The 26612-nt window shown below is 42.3% G+C and overlaps 1 protein-coding gene across 2 annotated transcripts in view; it reads left to right on the top strand.

Moving 5' to 3' along the window:
* Positions 1 to 1304: 1304 nt before the first annotated feature.
* Positions 1305 to 26612, top strand: part of GLI2 (GLI family zinc finger 2) — a 275040-nt gene continuing 249732 nt past the window's right edge. Inside the window, exon 1 of one of the 2 annotated variants that reach the window (XM_075001297.1) lies at positions 1305 to 1575. The gene's annotated coding sequence lies outside the window, so the exon portion shown is untranslated. Of the gene's footprint in view, positions 1588 to 26612 lie in introns of both variants that reach the window. The other variant, XM_075001298.1, reaches the window with a different exon arrangement.

Here is a 26612-nt window from a genome sequence, read left to right as displayed (position 1 = left end):
ACAGGACAGCAGAGACTCCATTGTTTGTGTCTTGCTGTATGGGCTGGAAACTGTCCGATCCCATCAGTTTCCTAACTTTGTCAAATAGTGTCCATCCAAAATGTCTGTTACAAAAAGTGATGCATCATTGTTCCTTAAAAAAGTTAAGCATTGTAGAGCCTCATGCAAACCCATTAAAGTCAGGTAGCATCTTCAATGGGCTGCGGATCAGGCCTTGAGGGAATGGGGCGATCCCATTTAGATGACTTGTAATACTGTGTTTGCTTGCTATTGTATTTGAAACAAAAGCAATGAGCTGCATAAAGAGAACCCCTCCCCTCACAGGGAGCCTTAGAGAGTTTGGAGCATTTGTGAGATAGCATTTTACTTATTTAGCTGCAGGATTTTTTCGTATGACATAGACTTAAAAGCCAGCTGCTGTGTTCCACCACTGTTCCCATAGAAGATACCAGTGGGTTGTTTTAAAGCCCAGTTTGGAGTCTCAGAAGTAACACAAACTTAACATGTCAACCGAGTTCCACATACACGAAGTTAAAAATAAATGTTATTGCAAAGCCAGAGCCCACTTAGCCATCAGTCTAACTTAGCCCATGCATCCAAGCTGCTGAGAAGTGACTTCACCCAAACCCACCGGTGCTTTGCCAAAGAAATTAGGGGTGTTTTGTTTGTTTTGTTTTAGATTATTTCCATGTGGTTGCAAAAAACTCCCAGGGAGCATGAGAGAGAGTTCAGACTGGATACAATGTGCCAGCTCAGCTAACCGGCTGCCTGGGATGGACATGCGGCTGCTAAAACCAGGTATGCATGGCACGGCCTATCTCATCACAAACCCCACCGATGGGCCAGGAGCCAGGCAATCAACCTGCCCAGCGCAAGGGAACCTGACAGGTTTCTTGCAGAGAATGCTACTTACTACCCCCTCCACTCCCCCCACCCCCGCTGGTGTGCTCTGCTCTTCTCCAGTCTGTGAGAAAGGCCCAGCCCATCTGGAGCAGCAAATGGTTCAATTCACTGGGGGAGGAGAGGAGGAGACGGATTAGAGTGAAAACAGATCCGGGACTGGATTTTGACTCTGGAGATCATCTGACTTGAGTTAACAAACCCCAATTCAGTGGAAACCGGGGGGGAGAGAAGTCCCCCCCCCACCCCCTTCTTTCTCTAACTTTCTTCTCGTGTCGGCGCTTGAAAGACAAAAGCTCCTCTCTCCTCCCCCAAACTTCAGTGTGTGCCTACGTGTGTGTGTGGCGGTGTCCTGCGCCGGGATGATGGATGGCAGGAGCGCAGGAACGCAGCAGCAGCAGCAACCGGGGCTCCCCAGACTTTTTTAAACTCTCTCCCTCCTCCAAGCGCTCATCCATGAGCCTCCCCGGCGGGAGAAGGGGAAGGAGCCAAGCTGCAGCCGGGCCTGGCGGTGGCGGCGGCCGCAGCAGCCGCGTTTAGAGAAAGGCACACCAGGGAAGGACGCCTGGAAAGTCCCTCCCAGGCCCCCCCAAGCTGAGGATGGGGGGCTGACCGCGCAGCCCTGCTCCGGAGCGGCCGCTGGCGCGCTGAAAACTTCCCGCCTTCTCTCTGGGGGTAAAGTTTCTTGTGGGTCGCGCTACTCTTCTCGGGGGGGGGGGCGGCTGGGAAGCGCGGGGAGACGCGGCCCTGAGCTGCGCCGGCTCGCGCGCCGGGGGAGGGAGGGGGCCCCAGTGCTCGGCGCTGCGCTTTGCCGGCAGCGAGCGGCGCGGGCCCGCGGGCGCTGGAGACCGCGGAGCCGGAGCGTGGCGCCGAGGCGGTGGCGGGGGGAAGGCTGCGGAGCGTGGCGCGCTTCCCGGCTCGCTCCCCGCCCCCCCCGCGCTGGGCAGGCAGGACGGAGCACGCGGGGGCCGGAGCCGCCAGGGGCCGCCGCGCCTGAAACGGAGCAGAGCGGTGGCGCCTTGCGCGGGGAGAACCCCCGCCCTGCCCTGCCGGTGCCGCGGGCGAGCCCGGCCGGCCTTTCCCCGACCCCTCCTTTCCAGGGGCTGATCGCGCCGCACTCTCCAGCCTGCGGGGGGGCGCGAATGTCTCCGTCCTTCTCCCCACCCCTCTCCGCCAGATGGGCTCCTGCAGCCGGAGAGCGGGGAGCTCCCCCGTCCTCCGTCCGCGGCTGGCGTTGCTGCAGGCGTCTGACGCGGGGGTGCCCCCTCCCAGGTGTGGGGTGCAGCGCCGCCGGCTGGGCGCAGTTGTCACAGGGGTCTCCGCCGGCCGCCGTGGGGAGCGGTGCTCGAGCGAGTCACTTGCCTGCAACTTCTCTGCAGGGCGGCGCCCGGGTGGGGGGACCTGCCTCGCCTGCCCCCCGCCCCCGCGCCGTGCTCCCCGGGAAGCGACCCGAGAGTGGATCCCGTGTTTTGAGCGGCCCCCCACGCGTGTTTCTCTCTCCCCCCGCGGGAGGAGCAATCTTTCAACAAGTCTATTTGCTGAGGAATTTCAAAAATCCACCGCTGCAACTTGATCCCTGTGTGATGAGGAGCGGCTTGGGGAGAGCTGGGCGCCAATCCTATTAAGGGTTTAGAGGGCTCAGCGCCCCCCCCCCCCCCGGACTCGGTGGCTTTAAAACAATAGTGGGGGGATCGGCTGATCTAGATTCCTTTTCTGCCTCAAGTAATTGCTGTCATTTCCTAGGAAACCTGACTTTTCCAGCCCGGGAGATGAGAGTGATTTTTCAATAAATAAAAGAGTCGATCGTTTACCTGCAGTAAAGGCTGGGACTTTCCCTTTCCCCAGGCATAAGCTGTGTGTCCAGGCAGGACTAGAGTGCCAGGCCAGTTCAAGGGTTCTCCAGTTGTACACTCTACCTGATCACCAGCTTGGAAAGTTGGATGAGTCAGAAAGTTTTTGTGGGCCAAGATGAAGTATCTATCCCACGGCTTTTTTATAGGAGGGCTAGCACTGTTTCGTCGAGCGCGTGGGTGCACACACAGTCTAACATTGCATAATTGGAGAGTGTACAGGTACCCCACCCAAATCTGTTCAACCATCTTTTACCACACTGGTGATGGAAGGGCGATACACTCTTAGTGGTCCATTAAGACAGAAACTAACCCTTGACTAGTGAGCAAGTCAATTTTTAAAGGATATTATCTACGTATTTCTTTGCATATGTGTGTGTGCACATGTGGATGTAGGTATATGGGCATGTGTATGCACACATATAAAATCAGTTGTATATAACTGAAGGTAGTCTTAACGATGGAATTACTACCACCGCCCTCTCTCTAACGTACGTACGTCTAATCTGTTTATATTTCTCTGTATTTCTACAATTAAGCATACAGCTACCTTTACACCCATTGAAACAAATATTTTTATTGCGCCACTCCCCAGCAGCCCCCAGCCCCTGGGGAAGTTTATGTCTAGTTATATCTTAAAATCTTTAGACAAAAGGGGCAGTTGTAAAACTTTTTTTTTTTTTTTTGCAACTGAGGCTCTTGGGATGTACAAGAATTTGAAAGTAAACGTTTCACGAGCATGCTGCATGAAATAGCATTTAAACAAATATTGTATTGGCATGCCCTGTGGAGTTAGTGCCAAAAAAGTAAAGTAAATAAACCAAGAAATCCAAAATATACAGATGTGGACTAGACTGATTTGTTATAAGACTTACTGATTTGATCTGTTTGTTCTAGCTACCTTCTGTTTTTTAAAAAAAAGATATTTTTAGGCTAATAAAACTAATTTATATAACTTTCCTAGGAGAAAACCAGGGAATTTTGTCTACGTTTTATGTTTACTTGGAAATCCTGATAAATTATCATTTATGCTACTTGACTGTTTCAAGTGCATGGTAATTATTGTCTATAGCAGATTCCCTGATTGAATTGGTTTGGTTCAAGTTTTCTAAGACGTGGATGTAGTAATTTGCATTTTGTTAAGAAATTTTAACACCTGTCAAACTTTAGGTTTGTTAAAAAATGGCATAATACATGTAATTCAAAATCTGACATTTTCAAAGCACGAATTAAAATCAATGGGGTGTTTTTTAGAGCAATTCAGTTTTTGAAGCTTGTCACACTTTGATCAGATGACCTATCCAGAATACCAGAAAATTCAAGATCAGGTAAAGTCAAACTATTAAACTATAGATCCTTGTCTATTGAGCGTTGTCTTGCATGTTTGCGAAAGAGCTAATCGTTAAAAAAAGGTGTGGTAAGATTCACTTGATCTTGAATGTTGTTATTGCCTTAAGTATGTGACTTTGAAGAACACCTCAGAACTGCTGGTCTTCAAAGAAAAAGAATTCTTGTGGATTGTTTCCAACTTCCTTTCAACATCTTTTTTCCATGTTTCAAAGGGATGGGCAAATATTGTTTGTATTAGCTCATTAATTGAAGGAAACAATTAGAGAAATGGGTCCAAATTTTCTTTGATAAATCGAAGTTGAAGCTACTTCAGATTATACTTGACCCTATCTTTCCAGTGCATAATCTAGATTTTCATGGTGTCACCTTAAATTTAAAAAATAGTGTTTTTTTATATAAATGATCCATTTTTGGATGAGATTTTCAAACCAATTTAAACTTTTGCCATAAAAGATTGGTATAGTTTGGTTGTTTGCTTATTCTGATTACCTGAAGCCTACATGGGGTCTTTTCCTTACAGTCCATGTTAATATCACCATGCAGAAAGAAATACTATATGGTTTCGGAATTATGTGTGGGATACATTCCATGATTTCAAAATGATTAATTTTTTTTCTGATCCTAATATTTTACTTGGATTTTATAAAGACTAGTGTTTTTAAAGCAGCTTTCAAACACTTGCTTTATTGGCTTGGGCCAACGAAGTGCATCAAAAGAACATCAATAGACTTATTTCAATTCTTTTCTTTAAAGTAGAAATCCAGTTGCCTTCCCCTGTTTTGGGTGGTGTACTGTAAGCCAGTTGTTTGTACCGCAATCTGAAAGATACACAAATACGCCATGCTTTTTGTACTCTGAGAAGTGCTCTGTTCACAAGTTGAAGTTTCCAAGTGCAGATTAGTGCCGACAGTGGATTCAGTAAACAGTCGCCAAAATCTATATTTATTTGTGCAGCAAACACCTATCCATTGCTTTGCCACAAAGAGTCCACTTCATAATCTGGTTGAGGATTCTGAGCCAGTGAGTTTTGAAAAGAGGCTACTTTGGAACACTGGATGGGACTAGAGCATCAAACTAATTAGTTGCCACTCCAAACCATTGCTCCAGGGCTCCACAGAAATGTGATATTTGTACTTCCCACTCACTGTTCAGGCAGCTCATTCAGTAGTCAGCATTTCTACTGGTGGGAGAAGATCCCAAACATTGTTTGAAAACTGCACAACTGCTTTATGTACCTGTTCATTTTAAAGAATTCTACATTTGGAGAACTTGTAGCAAACATTGAGCAGTGTTCAGTGGCTTATAGCTACTTCTGCTCCATTCTCAATGCCACCTTAAAATAGTTAGCAAGAGATATTTAATAATTATGAGGGATATACAATAAAGTAAAACCAGCATGAATGATTGCCTATATAAGAAGACGCTGTTTTGGGAAGCAGCAATACTTGCATACAGTACATGTGTAAAAGTATGTGTGAACTATCAAATAAGAGACATAGTACTAAGTCATGTAAACAACTGATCAAGAGCTCTGAATATGTTCCTTTCTGAAATCTGCTGAGAAATCTGATATATGTATAGTACAAAATTGTATCTTGGAGACTTTGAATATAGCTTGATGTGGGAGAGGGAAATCGTTTCAGCTGCTATTTGTATGTCTCCTCTAATTCTGGGTGTCCAGTTTAAAACATGTCAGACCAGATTTTAAGAAGTCTAATGAAGCGAGAAGTTCAATAGGATTTACTGTTCCTCAGTACCACTGAAAATCAGACCCGAGATGATGTCCAACTGGACAGTGGGTGTTTTTGAAAATAAGGGCCATAGTCTCAGTCTTATTCAAAGCTGGATGGCAATCAGTGGGAGCCTTGTTGTCCACAAGCATGGGCTTTAGATGACTAAATAAACTGATTTTTTTTGAGTCTTGAGCCTTTTTTGAGACTGTTTCCTTTAGGTATATTGCAAATATCCAGAAAGAATAAAATTGAAAAATTAAGTTCCACAATTTATTATTATTTTATTTCTTCTGCCTTCTAAGCATTTCTTCTCATTCGAAAGGAGCTTAACAGCTTTCTCTTAAATCACGACTTTTCTTTCTGTAGCTGTAGGAGATAAAAACTTCAATTTTGTGCAATCGCAAGAGTAAGCTTTAAGCTGTCTTTGACATTTTGGTTTAACTTGAATAGGTTAATTTTTTTTTTTTTTTTAAGAAAACAAGTTGGTGGGAAGTGTGTTTTAACTGTGAGTACCCGATTTTAGCCATTAGCATAAGAAAAAAAGTTTTAGTGCATTTACTATTGTATTGAATGAAGAGTTCCAACAGTCAGGGAAAAGAAAGTGAAAGGCTGTAAAGAAATGATGGTCTATTCAGATTATTCAGCAGCCCAAAGCTCTGGTCATCTGCCTCTGAAATCTGTGATCGGGATATCACTTTTATCTTCCTGTGCCTTTCTCTTGCCTTTTTCACACGTTCACTTTTGTCAAGGTTTATTGATCACGTTTTCTTCTCTGCAAATCTGTGGAAAATTTAATGAACCAAAAACAACAGTGAAATGAAAGGAACTTTTTATTCATTAGCGCTAGATTGAACTTTTTTTTTCTTTAGCCTCTACCCCCTTGTCTCTTGTGTGTGGGATTGTGTAACTGTAGTACTTACAGTAGATACAGTTGAAATGTCTGCATTAGTAATTCTGTTCCAGAGAAAAGTGTATTATATACATGGGACTTAGTTGTAAATCCAACTCTGATCACTTCTTTCTCTTTGTTGTTACTTTTGTGAGTTTCAGATTCTTGACTGTGTAGCTTGCATAGTTAAATAAATTAGTGTGTGTGTTCTGGAAATTATTTACCTTTGCTAGAAGGAAACATGTTTGCTATCTGGTAATTAAACACAAAGTTAAATGATTGCAGATTACTAGTAGTTATTTATAACCTTGATTGTTTTGGTGCCATGATCTTTGTTCATTACACATCTGCTTTACTACTGTGCTGCCCTAGCCTAGAGTGCTTTGTGATGCAAATGTTCTTGTTAACGTACAAATAGTTTCAGTATCTAGACCATCTCAGGTGACATAGCTAAAGCTCTTCTTTTCTCCCAGCTTCAATGAAAAAGCTCTAATTATATCTGGCTTCCAACATGATTAAGTTTTGCTGACGTTCCATGCAGCGATTTACCTTTGTGGAATCTGTTGAACTATGGCTTTTTTTGAGCCTGTCATGTGGGGCAGTGGTGGCGGTAGTGAGGGGAGAGAATTTAGCAAGGCATGTTCTTACATTCATTCTGTTGCTGCAGCTTGCGAGTGTAGAAAGATAAATGCACATGGTGCACATGGGTTAGAGATACTTCGTTATCCCTTGATTCTCAGAGGGCATCACTGTAACTTACTAGTCCGAGGCTGTGTCCAGACTGTGGGGAACTGTCAGCAAAAGATACGTAAACTCTGTGGTGCAATTTGAGTATCATGTGCTGACAGTTCTGTTGGGAGAGACCTTTCCAACATTTGGGCCATCTACACTGGGTCAAATGTCAGAACCCCCTCCCCCCGCCCCCGTCGAGACATCCCTTCTTCCTCATGGAACGAGGTGTACAAGGATGTTGACCTAATGCTTGCGAGCGGCAAATCTCTTCCTAGATGTCTCCAGTATGGATGCATACTCTGTCAAAAAAAGCCTGCAGTCTAGGCATAGCCAGAGTGAAATACTAAAGTGCAGAACCTAAAGGGAGGAAAATTATAATGTTCTGCAGAGTGATCCGAAACATTTCAGTAGTATTAGTGTAAGTTATAATGCTTTGGAGTGTTGCCGTAGTTCTGTGCGTACAGGATAGGTTAAAAGTTGTAAGGCAAGGTGTCGCTAGGTATACCATAATTGTATTATAAATTACCAGGTATCTGGGATTGTACCTGAGCTTTATAGACTTCAGTGATTGCATTCATTATAGGAATACACTCCTGTGATTTAAACTTCCCCCTGGTCTTTTCAAAGAATTGTCTATCCTACAGGGTGAATTCCATTGGTTAATACTGGGTTCCTACTCAGAAAAAAATAAAAACAATTCTTTCCTCTGTGGAATATGGAATTTTAAAACTCCAAGTCTGTGCTACACACAAATAAATAATGTGAGCCCAGTGAAGCCTTTCCAGAGTAACGTGCCTTTACCGTGTTGCTGTGCAGCTGACTAAAACCTGTATGAATTCAGAGATCTGTTCAGCTGGCGGCTGCAGTTATTACTCATTACTCTGATTTCTTGAACGTTGGCAGAATAATTTCCATTTTAAGAATGCTATGAACCACACAGCTGAACAAACAGTAGGAGGGAAGTTTGGAAGTTCCCAATATGATGCTGTAACATTTTACCTTTGTACTTCATAATTATCCCCGTCACAGTTTTGAATGCTCATTTACTGAAAGTTAAATAACACTTTATTTCTTACCCCCAGCATGCAGAGCAAGGCTGTCAAATTATATTGTGAGTGGATGATCCAAAAGTTGTCTAGCAATTCCAGCTTTATTGTGTATCGAATGATTTTAAGTAGTTTGATGAAGTTTTAACTGTGAACTGAAAAACACTTTAAATACCCAGTCCCTTTTTATCAATTTCATGAAAAGAAGTATCTTTAGCTAAAACTAGTTTATTCTCTCTCCCTTATATTGATCTGTAGGGTCCTATTAGAGCCCCCTTTTATCAGTCCTTATTAAAAGAAAAATCTGTTGATTACTGCAGTGTTAAAAGAGCATCAGTTCTAAAGACCAAGATAGGTCCTTTTCAGAGCAGTCCTTAGCAATGCCTCTTTGTGTGGTGGACAATGCAATAAGTCAGACAGGACTTTTTGAGCCACATCTATGAGGAACTGTAAGGGCCACTGAAGTACACTTATGTTAAGTTGAATTGATTGAAATTTAATGGCTGTTAGTGGCTATGAATAGTAATGATTTTCTAGTATCTTTATCATGCTTGACATTAATAACTGGAAAGGGTGCATGTGTAAAGCCAGTGTGTTATTCATTTTCAAAGATGTTTTCTCCCACCCTTCTTTCCCATAATTTAGGTGCTTTAAAAAAATCTCAGGCCTCAAAGAGCATGTCCCTCTTGTCAACATAATTTTGTGCTTGTGATTTTTATTTTTTCCAATTCCAACATAAATCAGGCCACAATATAACGAGAGTGACGAATTTGTTTTATGTGTCATCATGAATTAATGTTATGCCAATGGAAGCTTTACAGGTACCTTGATTTACTAAATAACAGCAAGGTCTAATATTTAAGCACATTCATTATGTTTGAGTTTTAAAAAAGTACATACTTTATAATGCAAAATATGAGATTTGTGTACACTTGCTATATAAGCACATCTCAACGGCTAAGAAAGAATCAATCAGTATCTGCACTGGGCATCTTTTTCCTTTAGATGCTACAGAGATATTTCAAAGAGAATAATGTAATATTTGGGTATATGGGGGAGAAAGGTACTGGTGAGGAAACGAGACTGTAAAGACCGTGAAGCAGTAGAAAACTGCAAAAATCAAGTCAGTATGGCCTTTTAAAAACAAAAAAAGTCTGCACAATGGGTTTAATAGTAGCTTTTATTTAATTCCTAAATCTGCACTGAGACATTCAGAACAATCTGAAGAGTTGGTGAAAGCTATAGGCGCTCTGGGTCAAAGGTGGATGTGAATATGATCCCATGGTTTTCAGTCTTTGATATCATTTTTAGAATGCTTCCCAAGGACAAGGGAGAAGTCTGACAATAAATAAACCTTGAATCTCTGAAGATAGAAATAGATTTTGACTTTATTTCTCAAAAAATTGAGGTCACTCTGCTCTGATGACAGACTGAAAGCCCATCAGTCAATTTTTTTCAAATAGACATGAGGATCTTCTGTTTGATACATTGTATGCATCCAGGTAGTGACAGTACGTTTAGGTTTTGAAGTCTGTGATCCAGGTGTCAAGGTTTAGAGTAAATGTCTCATCTTCACTGCCGAGATGGTACGAATTCCATTGAATTAACGTTCAAAAGTAAACTCTTCTGAGCTGTGTTCAACCACATGGTGTGCTTGTGCTACTGTACTCCTGGAGCTTTTAGTCATGTGATTAGATCCTGAGGAGGCTCCGGTTCCCTGTCACTGCTCCTAGGCAAGTCCTCAGGAGTATTGATGGGACAATAGGCTTTCACCTAATGTATAGTAGTTTGGAGGATAGTTTATGCCATTATGTATTTCTTTTTTGTATATGGGAAAAATTCACCCTAGTTCTCCACTCACAATAGGAAGTAAGTGGTATGTAGGCATTGGAAAGGACCCTTTGCTGAGGGGGTGACTCCATCCCATCCCCATGTACACAGTGGTCAAGCTAATTATTTTGCTTTGTGAACCACGGCTTTGCTATTTCTTGATTAATGCTGGCTGGAGGAATTTTGGCAGAACCGTGTTATGTTGCAATATGCAGTTCCACATCTAGCAAAATCAAAACGCTTTATGAATTCTGTGTGAGGCTGACAGAATTTGATTTTGAAAGAAAATGGGTAGGAAAAAAAATCCCAGGAAGTTTTAAAAAACAGAACAGAATAAAATGTTATATTGTTCTGAAGAGACTGTTTTCATTCTGAATGTTTTCCCTTTGTACTAGAGTGCCAAATGATAAAGTGAAAATAAAAATGAAGTTTTGATCGAAGAAAAATGCATCCCTCCCTGCCTTTTATGGGGATTTTCTAAAGGGTTTTTTTTTTTTCTCTTCTGATTTGGAACATAGCCACATCTCAAAATCCTTCATCAAACAGAACTTCCGTTCTCCTCTCTGCTGTATTCCTGAATATTTCTGTATTATGTACATTGAGCATTAACATTGCATGAAGCTGGACATGTGAAGTGCTTAGCTGAATCAGAGCCATGATCATAATCATGGTTTGACTTCTATATTGGTGGGTATGTGTGTGTTGAGGGGGCGCACATTTTGTGGCTGCCCTGTGCTTGCAAGTTGAGTGGGGGCAATGCCCCCCTGCTCTCCAAGTTATGCCATGGCTATAATGAATATATTAGTCTTGCATTTCTATATGTGAATGAGATTTTTCAAGAAAAGAGAGTAAAAGAGGACCTTTGTATACATCTGGTTCCACTCCTTCATGTGCAACTAAAGGCACCACTTGCTTCCATGGAGAGTATTCTGATTGCAATTTCTAGTCAAAGAAAAATTCTTGACACTTGTACATTTACTTCTAGTACCTAGAGGTGTGACAGTGTCAGATAAGTTTTAGAATATGGGATTCCAACATTCTGATACATTCAGTGCCTCTCATTGCAGGACCAGAATTCCCATGTTGGAGCCAGTGGACGTTTTGTGGTGATAGGGAGATGGAGGGTGCCGATTCCTGGAGGATTTGACTGGTTGTGGAAGAAAGATTGTAATGAAGGGAGGGAACGTTAGCAGCCAGAAGGGACAAGTACAGTCATCATGAAATAGTAGCATGCTGCTCAAGATTAGTTACCTGTACCTTCCTCTTTTCAGATGATGGATGAAGAAGCACAGAAGATTGGATGGCTTTTCCAACAGGCATCCCTTTCCTCCCATCTTTACTCAGACTTGTGTGCTTAGGATGTAAATGTAAATGGCTAAAGAAGTAGGGGTCACCGAATGAAATGAATGGATATCAGGTTTAAAACTAACAAAAGGAAGTTTTTGTCACATAGCACATAGTAGTTCTGTGGAGCTCCTGGCCAGAGGTGGCTGTGAAGACCAAGATTTTAACAAGGTTCAAAAAAGAACTAGATAAATTAAGGTTAGGTCCATCAATGTCTATTAGCCAGGATGGGTAGGAATGGTGTCCTTACCTTCTGTTTGTCAAAGGTTGGAAATGGATGTCAGGAGAGGGATCGCTTTGGTGATTACCTGTTCTGTTCACTCCCTCTGGGGCATCAGGCATTGGCCTCTGTCGGAAGACAGGCTATTGAGCTAGATGGACCTTTGGTCTGACCCAGTATGGCTGTTCTTATGTGAAATCTGTATTTCAGTCCAATGAGCATGTTCTCCAAAAATCTCTTTGAATGAGAACTGCCAGGGGACAGGATAAAATGGCCAAATCCCATGTGGCTTCCTCTTTTCCTTGTTTTCACTTGTACACCCTCCTGGACCAAATGGACCCAGCGGCATCATAGAGGCCTGCCCTCAATCCATCGAAGGGAGGTTAAACTTTAGTTCTTTGTGGTTCGATATGTGTGGATCATTAGAACGAGACCTTCAGGTTGATGATACTGTATGAAAGCAGTTTATCTTGGTTGTCTGTCAGTAGTTCCCCCTCCTACCTAGTGTATTGTGTGTGATTGGCTGTCACCCTTGAGGTGGCTGCAGTTTAGTGGCCTTGTAATGAATACAGGGCGTTCTTTTTCTTTTGTTACATATTAGGTGCTGAGATGAAGGCTGCTTTCTGTTAGCCAAACAGCATACCTTCTGGGTGTACTAAACTACCCATCCCTCAGAACAGTTGTGAAACTTACTGTGCAGGCTGGACTGCTGAACCGTCGGTGCAGAGGTTCAAACAAAGTGCAGTGCTGCAGGTGCTGTTTTATAGGCTGATTGCTTTAAAATGTCACACCTTTCCGTCTCTCCTATTTCACCATCTAATCTGAGCTAATGGAATTTAGGCATCAGATGTTCCTTCCTCTTTCCCTGGAGGTTACATATTTCTAAGCACCCTTGAGCATGAGTTTTAAGGTCACCAGTGGCATTTTTAGGTCACAAAACTGCAGAGTGCCCTGTCTTGGAGGCAAGTAATGAAATGACTAATTAGTTCTTATCACTGTGGTTATCTTGTCTTTTTCTCTCCACTTGGTTCAGTTCTGAAATAGTGTGAAGCTTGGTCGGGGAAAATGTTTGAGACTTACCTCATTTGAAAATGAGAGATACTATGCTCTGGGACCTCCAGATGAGAAATACTTAGCACTTACAATTCATTTCACCCGCGGCTCTCAAAGCATCAGTCATAATATGGCAAAAATAGCGCCTACAGTGGTATCCTTATAAAACTGTTATACTAATGGTTCAAAACACTTTAGTACACAATGGTGATATTGTGCCTTAGGCTGAGTTATTAATGGAGCATTTTTTAAATACTGACTCTTCAGTGTACATATATGGGTAGGTCTGCACAACTGCTATTTTGAAATAATTTCTAAGTAATAGTTGGTTTAGTTTGAAATTGGTAAACCTCATACTACAAGAATAGCATCTATTTTGAAATAGCTATTTCGAAATAAGTGCTGTTAAGACAGGGAAGAGTGCCTATTTTGAAATAAGCCATAATGTGTTCAATGGCTCTATTTCAAAATAGACTTTACATGTGTAGATGTATTTCAAAATAGCTAAGTGCTATTTTGAAATGCATTTTGTGTATAGCAATGTTATTTTGACAGATGTTATTCTGAAACAGCTCTTCTGGAATAGCTTATTTTGGAATAAGGCTTTTGTATAGACATATCCTAAATGTCTGGGTAAAGGAATACAACACTTAAACTGTCCCTTTAAACCTCCAGAGTTAAGCACCCTGGACAATGCAGATCTCCTAGTGTATCAAAGCTACGTTAACCTAGTTTAGTTTTCACTTTTCTCAGGTGTTGCTGGCATCTGCTCATGACAGATGCTTTGCGATAAAGCTGTCAGATCCTCATGCCTTTGGAGATACCAGCACTCTGTGCTGGTACTTGCAGAGCGCCGTAGCCAAATACTCTTCTTCAATTGTCTTATTAAGTAGGGAATTAAGCTCTGCACTTTGGCTGTTTTGGTGCCAGTGGCTCTTATTGCCGGCTTTGGCATGGCACCATTCTTTTTCTTCATTTTCTTTTGAAAGCACCAGTATTGTTTTAATTATGTGGAAATTGAGTTGGAGCACAAAATTTGATGAGAACAGTGACAAATTTGGTATATGGTATGTAAAGTCAGATTTTATGTCCTTCCCTTCAGAATATTATGTGGGGGTTTCAGTTCTAATGCTTTTGATGATTTAAGAAATAAAAAGCAGAAATTCTTACTGTTGCCAGACCACAGGCTCCTTAGCGCCAGACTGAGAGACGAGCATCACATGTTATACATTTAAAAACATACCATGTGTTATTCTTTAGTTAGCTCAGCCCTGCCGCTCTCCTGCCCCAGCTATACAATCTCTTCCTCAGCCAATCTAACAGATTAGCTTTAATTAAATAAACTTTTCTCTTACTCTGCTTCCATGGTATAATGGTTTAGGGGCAGCAGTGGCAGTGTTCTGTACCTGTCTGCTGAGGTGAAGCCATCTGCTTGCTTAATAGTCTAAACTCACAGAAGAGAGTGGAACAAGCCCCAGTGTAACACCGGCTCTTGGAACCAGGATTGCTTGATAGCTATTTAGTCCTATGTTGTGCATTACCCTCGAAAGGTCACATGTGGCTAAGCACGTTTAGAAGTTTTTCTCAGCGGATGTAAGATGCTTGAGTTTATAATTGAGTTAGTTACAATCCATGTGTCTAAGGTGGAGACTCTTTGACAATGGAATAGTTTTGTTTCTGGAATTATGTTGTTATTACTTCTATATACTCTTTGCATCACTATCCCTTACCCCTGTGTTTAGGAAAGGAATAGACAGACCATTCTGGTTAGGTTTGGGCACGGTGCAGGGAGAATGCTGGCATCTTGAGAAAATACCTAGTTTATTCTCCGTGAGATTAAGCAGTTTATTATGGGAACACAAAAATATAAAGAAATTAATCTGGAACACATGGCTGTTTCCTGACATGAGAACTGTTCTAAGGGGTGTAGCTGTAAAACATTCTTTGAAGCAAACTCCTGTCTATCTTGCACAGCTTGCAGTAAGGCACAGCTTCTCACTGTCAGCCAGGGTCCATTAGGTATTACAGATCAAAGGTCATTTCTGGTCCCAGCCCTGACCTCTGTGTAGTGTTCTGGCAACATAATGGGCCTGCGACAGCCCAAGTGCGAATTCTTGCACCACAGAGCTGTGTGTGACTGGTCCGCGGTGTAGGGGGTAAGCAAGGCACAGGAGGAGGGGATGTGGGACAGAATTCACTCACTGGAGTGGTGCCTCCTGCTGTCTGTCTGGGGGATTAGCTGTCTCTGCCAGTGTGCCCTCTCCTGGTGGTGCCTCTCCCTCTGTCTTCTTCACTTGCAGTGCAGGAACCACTGTGTCCTTTTCATGACTCTGCCCTTCAGCCATGTCACCATCTATATTTTCTCCATTCCACAGGGAAAGTATCTCAGACCAATAGTCCAGCCACTTCCGGAGGGGTGGTTGGGGGAGAGCGGAGAGGACCTGGACTTACCCGCTACTCAGGTTCCCAGCCCAGAGACTGTTGCCAACAGCCTTCTGTTGCCTCTCCTTAACTTCTTCACCAAAGCTGCTTCAATTCCCTGGACCACTTCTCTGTGGCCCCAGCACTTTCTTCTTTGGGTCTCCAGCCAGCATTTCCTAGCAGCCAGCCAGGAGCTCCCTCAGACCTTGGCAGCAACTGCTCTGTCCAAGGTGCTGCCTCCCTACAGTCCATTAGGAGCAGAGTCCTCTCTCCTTGGGCTCCCTGTAGCAATTATCCTTGCTGTGTCCTGCAGCCCCCTTTTAGGTCAGCCCCCTGGACCCTGACTGGCTGCTCCTTGTAGCCTCTCTTCCTGCACAGCCTCTCTTGGCTGCTTTTAACACCTTCTTTTTGGGTGTAGGATGAACGCCCCGTGACAAGATGGCCATAGTGGCATAGCACTGTGGATATTCTGGTCTTCAGTGGAAGCCATGAGTTGCCTTGGGAAGGCTACCAGGAGTTAGAGCATACTCCATAAATTAACTCATCCTAGAGGGCTGTTCCAGTCCCTGGCATAGGCAGAATCCCGGTGGTATACAGGTGGCTTAAAGTGTCCCCAGGGTTGTTATGGCCACACGAGAAGTACTTAATCATTTGTTGTCTTCATGTCCCATCAGCAGGGGGGGTTGCAGCTATTATTTATGTAGACTACCAGTAGAAGTTTCGCAAGAAATGATGACTTGAGATTGATATCTATACCCAGTCTTCCTTTTTCAGAAAAGCTTGATGAGATGATTATGACAGGACAACTGTGAGGGAGATTGGACTGCTCAGCCTTCCTTGATTGAAGTCAGTCAGGTTTTAGGCCCAGAAAATGTGTTGTTCATGTTGGTTCAGTATTGATTTATTGAATGAATGATAATAAAGTGTCAATGATGATTCTTTTAATGCTGTTGTCTTCCTTTGATGTCATAGACCACTGTGTATTATTGTGAGGTGTCTGCCGTCCCTAGCAAGAATGGTACTGCCTCTTTCTTTGAGAAGTCTTCGAGAAGGAATTTCCCCTAATTTGCTTGTATGCTAAGAACTCTTTTACGGTGGGAAGCCACAGGCTACTCCTGTTTTCTCACCACATCTATATATATATATATAAAAAACCATTTATCTGTATATTACGTGAGTATTCCTGACTTCCCTTCTGTGATAGGCCAGACAAGTACTGGGTTAGTAGCATTTTAATTTTTTTCTGGAGGTTAATTTTATAGCTCCATGAATGAATCAGCATCAGTACTATGGAGTAGAGATTAAGATTTGCAATGTGTCATGTTATAGAGCCACCTGAAATTATATAAATGGTTAGAGGATGTTATGGGGGTCAGTACCTCCATCACCCTGGGGATGGGGTGAGGGCATGATAGCCCCTTGGTGCAGCCAGTAGGGTTGCATCCTGCCTTGGGGTCATGTAACCCAATGGCCAGAGTCAGTGGGACTCCCCTTCACTGCAGGGAAGTGCAGGCAAATGGCTAGAGTCAATAGAAAGTAGGGAAAGCTGAGTATGGGGTCTGTTGCGTTAATCCCTTCCTCTCCAGTGCAGGCCCAGTATACCCCATCACAAATGGTTTCATCTTTCTCTTTTACTTAAAAATTTGGAATGCTTTTGAAAAATGCTTTTAAAAAACCATGAAAAAGGAAACCACACAAGTACTGAAGTTGTCACACGGCTAACTGGCAAATAGTTTGTGCTCTCTTAGACGTCAATGCTAATAACTTCTATTCAGATGTCCACCATTGTGATCAGGCCCAGCAATCACTGTCATCTGCCTTCACTCCCTCCCTTCATTTCAAGAATTCATAATGTGGAGCTACCTATGTAAGCCTCATATTCTGTGGGTTTATCTTCAATTTATGCAATGACCATATGCAGCCTGCATTCCTGGCACAGCACATAGAGATTCTGGCAAGGAGCCAGACTTACTTTCCTCCTGGGAATTATCTTGCTGTAAATTTAAATGACAGAGAACACAAACTAACTGCCAGATCTTGCTCCTTTCTTGGCTGTTATTTGAGTTACTCCCTGTGGGTCCCATTCTGTTCACCTGCCGACTTCATTTTTCTTCAGAGCCATAAGCTAGTCTGATCACCAGCATGATCTAGCATAACGTCGCCATGTAGAAGCCTAGAACCTGACTGGGATTGGTGTTTACCATGATTGTCATGGACCTCTGCTTTGTTGTCCTCTATTCAAACACTGGACTCTGTAATAATGAATAAACTTAACATCTTTTGCCCTTAATACCAGACTAGCCCTTCAATGGCCAATAAGAAATGAGTTTATCTGGCTGGCTCCTACTGGAGTGCTGTCCACTTCACTGTAACCAGCTGTTATAGATAGCTTTAGATGGAGAATGCATAATGAAAGTTAGTGTTAGAAACAAATAATGCCCACATTTTTAAATGGATGTGGGGAAATAGCTGTTCTCTTTGGCAATCCTGTGGGTGGGAAAATACAAAAAGTTAAGGTATTGTTGAGGAGGGAGGTGACCATGATGTGGAATTTGAAGAAGTACTGAGAGACCAGGAGACTTGGGCGAGAGTAATGGAATAGTTCACTTTTCATCTCTATATCACTTGTGTGAAATCAACTGAGGATTTCAACATATGGTGGCTGATTAGTGGTCCCATCTGGGTTCCTGCTGGAGATGTGCAGAATAAATTTTGTTATCTGCACCGAGGGAGGTGTGGATGTATCCCACCAATAGAAATGCATGCTGGCGGTTGTGGGAGCTCTGCTAATAAGCTGGGTGTCATTTGAATCTCTCCTGGGTGGCCACCCAAATGCTCAGTTTACAGGGAACACTGAGCCCCAAGATAATCTCCGGCTGCTCAGTTCTGATTTGTTCCACTCATTGGATTAAAGGAAATCTACAATGTGATTTTTATATGGTTGGAAAGGACAGCAATGGCTTCATAAACAACTGCGTCGGAGAAATGACATCTGCTTACATTGGGTGCTGTACTTTCTGTGACCATCAAGGGTACTTTTACAGGTGAAGTAGTCTGTTTAGTGTATGGTGGTAACACTACGTATTGTGCAGATGGAATCCTGAATTCAACCGCTTCCACCATAAGTCAGTGGAACTCTTAGTTAAGAGAGGCAGAGCTAAGAAAAATCCCATCAATGCATCTGCTAGAGCAGAGTTTCTTGAGCTCTGTTCCACAGAACAGCGGTGTATCGTGAACTACTTGGAGGTGTGCCACGAGCGTCTGACACTTTTTTGTTATCATACACTGACGGTCTATTTTTTCTGTAATTAAAACCAAATAAAATGTTACTTCTTCATTGCTATGATACTTGATTAAATTACTTCACTTTATTTTTGCTGTATATGTTGACAACAATTTTTTTGAAGAAAATTTTCATATGTGTTCTGTATAAAAATATTATTATTTGGTGTTCCATGATCTCAAAAAGTTTAAGGAGCACTGTGCTAGATGATTGGAAGGTGTGGCAAAGGAATTCAAAAGTGAGGTTTTCTTAGTTTTCCTGAATAGTGACGTGAGGCCTTTGAGCAGTATAGTAGGACAACAGGGCTATGTCTACATAGCAGTGTTATTTTGAAATAAGCTGTTCCGGAAGATATTTTCCTGAATAGCTTATTTTGAAATAGCGTAGCTGCACACAAAGGCTGTTTCTACACAGGCCACTTCCTTTGGAAGTGGCATGCTAATACACAGAGCGAAAGATGGAAATTCCCCACGCCTCCTTAGCATAATGTCACGTGATTTGGAGTCTGGAAGACCGTTCTTCCGGACTCCAAAACGCCATGTAGAAGCGCAGCCCCAGGGGGGCTTCCGGAAGGAAGTCCTTCTTCCGGAGGCCCCTTCTTCCTGAAAATTTTTGGGAAGAAGGAGCCTCTGGAAGAAGGACTTCCTTTGGGAAGCCCCCCTGGGGCTGTGCTTCTACATGGCATTTTGGAGTCTGGAAGAACAGTCTTCTGGACTCCAAATCACGTGACGTTATGCTAATGAGGTGTGGGGAATTTGCATTCACGCCTCATTAGCATCTTTTGCTCTGTGTATCAGCATGCCACTTCTGAAGGAAGTGGCCTGTGTAGAAATGGTCAATATGTGTTTCAGAATAAAGCTCAGCGTTTTTGAACTAGAGCGTCTACACACAATAGAGCCTATTTTGAAATAGAGCCGTTGGATGCACTATTGCTTATTTTGAAATAGTCTCTATTCCCTGTCTACACAGCCCCTATTTCAAAATACCTATAGTCACTATTCCTCATACAATGAGGTTTGCCAATTTTGAAATAAGCCGGCTGCTATTTCAAAATTATTTCAAAACGGCAGTTACATTGTGTAGATGCTCGCAAAGTTATTTTGAAATAGCAGCCATGTAGACCTACCCTATAGGTCTTTTTTTAAGACATGACTTTTCTAAGACAAGGGGGTCTACAGAGAGTTGAGCATGGGCCAAAGCAATCAAAATGGGATTCAAAATGGAAGAAATCCGGAGTTGGCCATGTAGGGGAAAAATAGTTGGAAATAATGAGGAGGAGAAACCAGGGAAGCAGAAGGTGTGCAAGGGACCATTGTTGAAAATGATGAGTGCACCAGTTCATTGTTCTGTGACCAATGAAGTCTTGGGCTGCCTGTCCAAAGGTATCACCTTGTATATTGATGAGGTAAGAGATCCTGTCTCTACAGTACTAGCTCCACACTGACAGTATTGCATTCAATTCTTCCTCATCCCATTACAAGAGATTGACAAATGGGAAGGAGATTGGGAAAAAAAGTAACAAGGGGCAGAGGGATTGATTTATGAGAGAGGATCGAAAGAGCTGAATATGGGTAGTTTAGCTAAAAGATGACAAATGGGGTGGTTGGGATATAAATCTACAAATATCTGAAGGAAGTAAACACCAAGGCTGGGAAGAATTTAGAGTGATACAATGGTGTGTAAATAGAAGTAATGGGATGAAATTGAAGAGAGGGCAAATCTCAGCTGAGTAATGGGAGAAGCTTCATGACAGCATGATGTATTAGGCTATGGAATAATTTCTCACCAGCATTGATGGAAGCTCCATTTCTTGGTCTTTTAAACTTGGGGCTGGATCCTGTTTGCAGTGAAGCTAGTGATTTTTCGCAACCTTTTATTGAAGTATTCATTTCACCTTTTGTAAGGGTAACACACTGGTATAGAACTATACAGTGAAATCTTTACCCCTCATTGAACGTATCTATCTCTGGCGTGAAATGCATAACTCCTAGCAATGCAGCATTTGAGGAAAGGACGTGTATAATATGCTCAAAAGTGAGCTGGAATTTATCCAAGACACGGTTGCTCTTATGAAAAGTTACATTGGCTCTGTACTAAACACAGTGACCTGGACCTCTTTTTTACATCTCATACTTCCCCCTATTGCGGCATTTTACTGTTACCATTTTGGGTTTAGTACAGTTACGGTCTTTGGAACAAAGGGACATCAAAGTTCTCCTTCAGCTCTGTGTTCAAACCAAAAAATCCTCCGCTTGGCTTCAAAGAAATCAGGACAAACAAGCCCTTATTGATGCATATGGGCTGTAGTCTTTTTTACATCTACAATACTGTACCTTAACTTTTTCCTTAGAAACTCCCATTTCTTCTGCTGCTTTTCGCTTCATTTGAAATGCAAACTAAGGTCAAAGGATCACTTTCCTACTGGTGAAACATGTTGCATTGTCTGTCATTTTAAAATAGTCTTTGCACTGGCTGTGGAGGGGGTGATTTCTTTACTCTTTAAAGGACTCTCCTAGAATGTCCTTTGCTTTTCCTTATCCTGAAGGTCTAAATTAGAAAATTAGGCAAAATAGCTATGTAAATCAAGTTATAGCATCTTGACTAAAATGGTAATTAATCATCAGTGCAGGGCGGATGGCAGAGATTCATGCAATTAGAGAAATGAAAGTGACTGTAGCACTTAACTTATACTGGTAATTCAGCTGTTTCACTGAAGAGAGAGAAGACAGCAAACTTTAAAGCATTGGCTTACTCAGAGCACAAATTAGACCAGAACTAAAACTGTCCTAAATAATTGTTTTTAAATATGTCGTGTACATCATTGTGATATACTGTGTCTATATCTCTCAGCCAAAGTTGTAAATTACATACCACCATGTCTTGTCTGAGCGAATAACTGATGAAGGATATAATCTGTTCTAGCTTCTGAGACCAATGTTGAAAGTCACATCTATCCAACTGTGTGTCACTGAAGGAAATGTGGGAATCAGGGTGGCAGCAAAGCTGTTTCCTATTATGGAACTTTGCTCATAATAAAGAATCTTCTAGTTGATTCTCTAATGTATGTAATGCTCTTGAGAGAACTGATCTCTGAGTAAGAAGAAATGCTCTTCTAATCCATCATACATGGGTGATGAAGAAGATGTGGCTAATGAAGATTAGATTTAATGCGGCCAAACTGCTGCACCTGATGGTTAGGTTGCTGTTAGCCATTACTGTAAAACCCATGAGACAAAATGGTTTTTCATAAAGCCTGAAGGTAAGAAACACGCTGATGTAAGGGCAGGGCTATACTAGACCTTAAAGTCGATTGTAGTTACACATTTCAAGCTATGGCAATTGTGTAGCTAGAATCAGTGTATCTATGATTGACTTATCTGGCTGGCCTCCCTTATGCTTCTCAAGAATGAGTACGGGGTTGACTGCTCACCCCTAATAGTTCAATTTTGTGCATCTCCACTAGGCATGTGAAATCAAACCTTGGGAGATCAACCCTGACCAGGTTGATCGGCCACGTACATGTACCATAAGTGTGAACATGTGTGGATCTGTGTCTGTAGAGAGGGGACTTCCTTCTGATCTTTCTGAGAGTGAAGGCAGCGATGCCTTGTGCACTGACCGAAAACATGTCTGACCAGTTAGCTAGATTGGCTGCTGATTTAATGAATTACTAGTTATGGTCTTTGTGCCATTTTTCCTATGGCAAATAGAAAGGGATCTCAGAAGGAAAAGAACAGTAGACATCAGCCTTTGCTGCTCTCTTACTGCCCTAAATGTAAACCTTCATGGTTCTCTCTCAAAGCAGTGCCTTGACGAATAGATGCATTCTGATAGTAAATGAATGAGCACTCAAAGCCAGAGTCATGAGAGTTTTTGTGGAGAAATGGAGAATACACTTGTCCACAATGTCTCGCTTTTACATCATGTGGGGAAAAATACCACACTTCTGACATACTTTAATGCATCCTACTGCCATCCTGTTCCATCTTTCTTGGCCACAATGTAGTTTTATGTGTAGTGGTGATTTCCTCTAATGGCAGGCCTAAAGGGGATAAGAGCCCTACTGCTGCTGACATCTAATGGAAGGTCATTCTTAGTTCCCATGGCAGAGATCTGTGCTTTTGGAGTTGAAAGACTAATGGTATGTCCCCAGTGGGGACACATTAAATTGAACTATCCGTGGTTGGCAGTCAACCCCTGTACTTCTCAATCAAAAGAAGAGTAAGGGAGGTCAATAGGAGAGTTTCTCCCATGGACCTCTCTCAGGGAGGATGGCCAGGTAAGCTGATTTTAGATAAGTTGATTCCAGCTACACAACTGTCATAGCTGGAATTGCATGTCTGCAATTGACTTTAAGGTCTTGTGTAGACCTGGCCTAAGTTTCTAGTCTCATTTCTGGAAAGTGATTCTGCCTTAGTGCTTGTGTTATCTGCAGCCAAGGGATTAATTGCTCCAGTCATACTTCTTACCATCACTTGCTGCTATTGCAGCAACACTGGTCTTTTTTTCCACTTAGGACAGTTCAGCTCATGCACTCTCTTTTTGAAATGATTTTTCCTGCTGTTCCAATAAGTCATTCTACAACTCAACCAGTCTGAAAGTAACAAGTTAAATGCCACCATGTCTGAATCTAGTAGAGTTCAGATGCTGTTGAAGATTTTTAAGAGCTGTGATGAGATGACAGGTTTTGACCATTGTTTTGTTGTTAATTTTTCTTAGCAGATTTTAAAGGCAGGGAAAACGTAGTTGACGAAAATAATCAATAACTCAATAGCATTAGGTTCTACAGTCCTCCATACTTTCACCATGCAACTGGCTCCACATGAAGGACTTCATTAATGCGATTAACTATATTACCCTTTCCCTCCGTAGACGTCCTCCATGCTTACAACCTAAGATTCTATGAAGTCACCTGGCCACTCCCCCGATGATTCAAAATCAGTTCCAATGACTATATTGGAAATAAGTGTGTAAAACAATTGTGGGGTATTCTCTGGCTTTCTGTGGAATCTCTTGAAACTTATGAAGTGAGCTCCTGTTAATTTATTCTGTCTGCACATCTGCAAACTTGTCAGAGGAGAAATACCCTGTATTCTAAAGATGGCCTTTAGAGTCCAAACACATTTGAAAAAATGATGAATCCCTAGTAATGCATGTGCCATCTTGTTATATGACAGAATATTCAAATGAACTCCAAATTCTACACTACAGATTTTCTGATTAGAAATGTATCTAGGCATTGAACCTCCCAGCCGTTCCAGGGTGTTGGCTCGGGCTTGCCTTTTCTTATTAATTGTGATGATAACTTTTAAAAACATACATATACACTGAGGCATCTCTCCAAAAGATCTGAAAGAGACACGCCTGGGCTTTAAAAAGTAATTTCTAGGAGCAGGTTTTTGGCAGCTCTTATTCTGTAAGATGGAGTCTGTTAACAAAAGCACCTTTTATTGACTAGTAAAACTAGGAACAGCTATGGCTAGCTGCAGCTTATTTCTACCATTGTCTATTTAGTCAGGTGAGATACGCTGTTATGCACATGATAACATCTAAGGTCCTAATCACTTTCATGTATTGTTTTCACAGGAAAACCAAAACCATTAATATAAAATGCTTGGTGTTTTCTGGTCCTCATGCTTGGTGAATGTTCAGTGGGTTCCTTCAAGTTGTTCTCCACAGCAACAGAATATAGAACTCTCTGGTTCTCAGAAACATAGCATAGATGCATTGTGAATTTGCTTTGCTCTTCCCTTAGTAAAAGCAAGGTGAGAGACTGGTGATGTAGCTGGCCCAGTGGTCAGTCATAACTGAGGTTGCTTCTATCTGATGGTTGATTGCATGACTGAGTAATACTTAAGCAGCACTTTTCACCTATACCTCTCAAATGCATTTAAAAAGAAAAGTGGCTAGGCATTATTATTCCCATTTCACAGAGGAAGAAGCTGGGGCACAGAACATTGAAACTGAAGAATGAGGTCACGGAGCCAGTCCAAAGGTAGACTGGAGAATACTGCTTAGATAGTCTTTTTCCCTGCCCCAGCTTCAAACCAACAGACCATTCTCTATGGTACTATGTGAATTGAATCTAACCAATCTGTAGTAGACCAGTATTCATCTTACATGTGTCAATATTACATTAAATACTGATTGCTTTTCTGTTGTCACTATTACAGGAGACAACAGGAAAATGGGTGGCCATGAATCCAAGCTACCAACTTATCTTTTAGAGGTGGAGCCACCATGTCAGGTTCCAGGAACGTGGGAGGGACAGCACTCTAAGTGTTCTACCAGTGCACGGAAGAGTTCAAAGCTATGAACCTGCAGTTAGCATCTTTCACCAGCATAAAATTCTGTTAGCGTGTGTCTACGCAGCAAAGTTATTTCGAAATAACTCTCCTAACATCTACACAATGCAAATATTTTGAAATAGCAGTTGGCTTATTTTGAAATTGGTAACCCACGCTGCACAAGCAAAGTTCCTATTTCAAAATAACTGTGTTGGAATAGGGGCTGTTAAGTCAGGCTACGTCTACAATAGCCCCTTCTTTTCGAAAGGGGCATGATAATGAGCGAGGTTGGAAGATGTTAATGAGGCGCTGCCATGAATACACAGTGCCTCGGTAGCGTAATGACGGCCGAGGCAATTCAAAAGTGCTGCTTTCGAATTGTGTGCCACTTGGGTAGACAAGGTCCTTTCGAAAGAACCCACCAGTCTTCGAGAGCCCCTTATTCCTAAAACCAAATAGGAAGAAAGGGCTTTTGAAGACTGGTGGGTCCTTTTGAAAGGACCCCGTATACATGGGTGGCACACGATTCGAAAGTGGCACATTCTAATTGCCATGGCTGCCATTATGCTAATGAGGTGCTGCATATTCATGGAACACCTCATTAGCATCTACTGACCTCACTTATTACCATGCCCCTTTCGATAAGAAGGGCTGGTGTAGACATAGCCTGAGTGAATAGAGCCTCTATCAAAATAAGCCATAGTGTGTCCAATGGCTCTATTTCAAAAGGGGCTCTCGGTGTGTCGACACTATATTTAGAAATAGCTAACTGCTATTTTGAAATGCGTTATGTGGATAGCAGTGTTATTTTGAAATAAGATATTCCGGAATAGCTCTTCCAGAGTAGCTTATTTCAAAATAAGGCTGCTGTGTAGACACACCCTTAGAAATGTAAGGGGAATGAAATAAACAGCCAACCAAACTCCTCAAATTAGTTTTCCCTTGTGCTTCCTTCCTATTTTCACTTCTTCATTCTGACCTGTATCTTGAAAACCCTAGAATCAATGAGGTTGAGAGGTAAATTGGGAGAAAATATTAGAAAAACTGAACATGGATCTAAAATTTGGTGTGTGTTAAGCCAGGGTCTATTTGCTATGATTTAAGAGCATCATGTTGCATAGCATATTCACTGAGGCTACGGTTAAACTGTGGCTGAAGCACAAGACCTGTGAGGATAGGCTGAGGGATTTGGGTTTGTTTAGTTTACAGAAGAGAAGACTTAGGGGTGATTTAATAGCAGCCTTCAACTTTCTGAAGGGGAGCTCTAGAGAAGGGTGAAAAACTGTTCTCAGTGGAGTCAGATGGCAGAACAAGAAGTAATGGTCTGAAGTTGAAGAGGGAGAGGTGTAGGTTAGATATTAGGAAAAACTGCTTTCCCAGGAGGGCGGTGAAGCATTGGAATGCGTTGCCTAGAGAGGTGGTGGATTATTCATCCCTCGAGGTTTTTAAGTCCCAGCTGGACAAGGTCCTGGCTGGGATGACTAAGTAGGGGTTGATCCTGCTTGAAGCGGGGGTGGGGGGGAGGGGGGCGCGGGGCTGGACTAGATGACCTCCTGAGGTCCCTTCCAGCCCTATCATTCTGTGATCTGTGATTAGGTACTTATTTGAAACTTTAGTGCCATTTGGATGGCGCTGAGTTCGAAATAAGTTATTTTGAGATATGGCTACAATTTA

This window comes from Carettochelys insculpta, chromosome 8 (assembly GCF_033958435.1).
Source record: "Carettochelys insculpta isolate YL-2023 chromosome 8, ASM3395843v1, whole genome shotgun sequence".
Lineage (NCBI taxonomy): Eukaryota > Metazoa > Chordata > Testudines > Carettochelyidae > Carettochelys > Carettochelys insculpta.
Note: the sequence above shows the minus strand (reverse complement) of the source record. Positions and strands in the feature narration are given on the sequence as shown.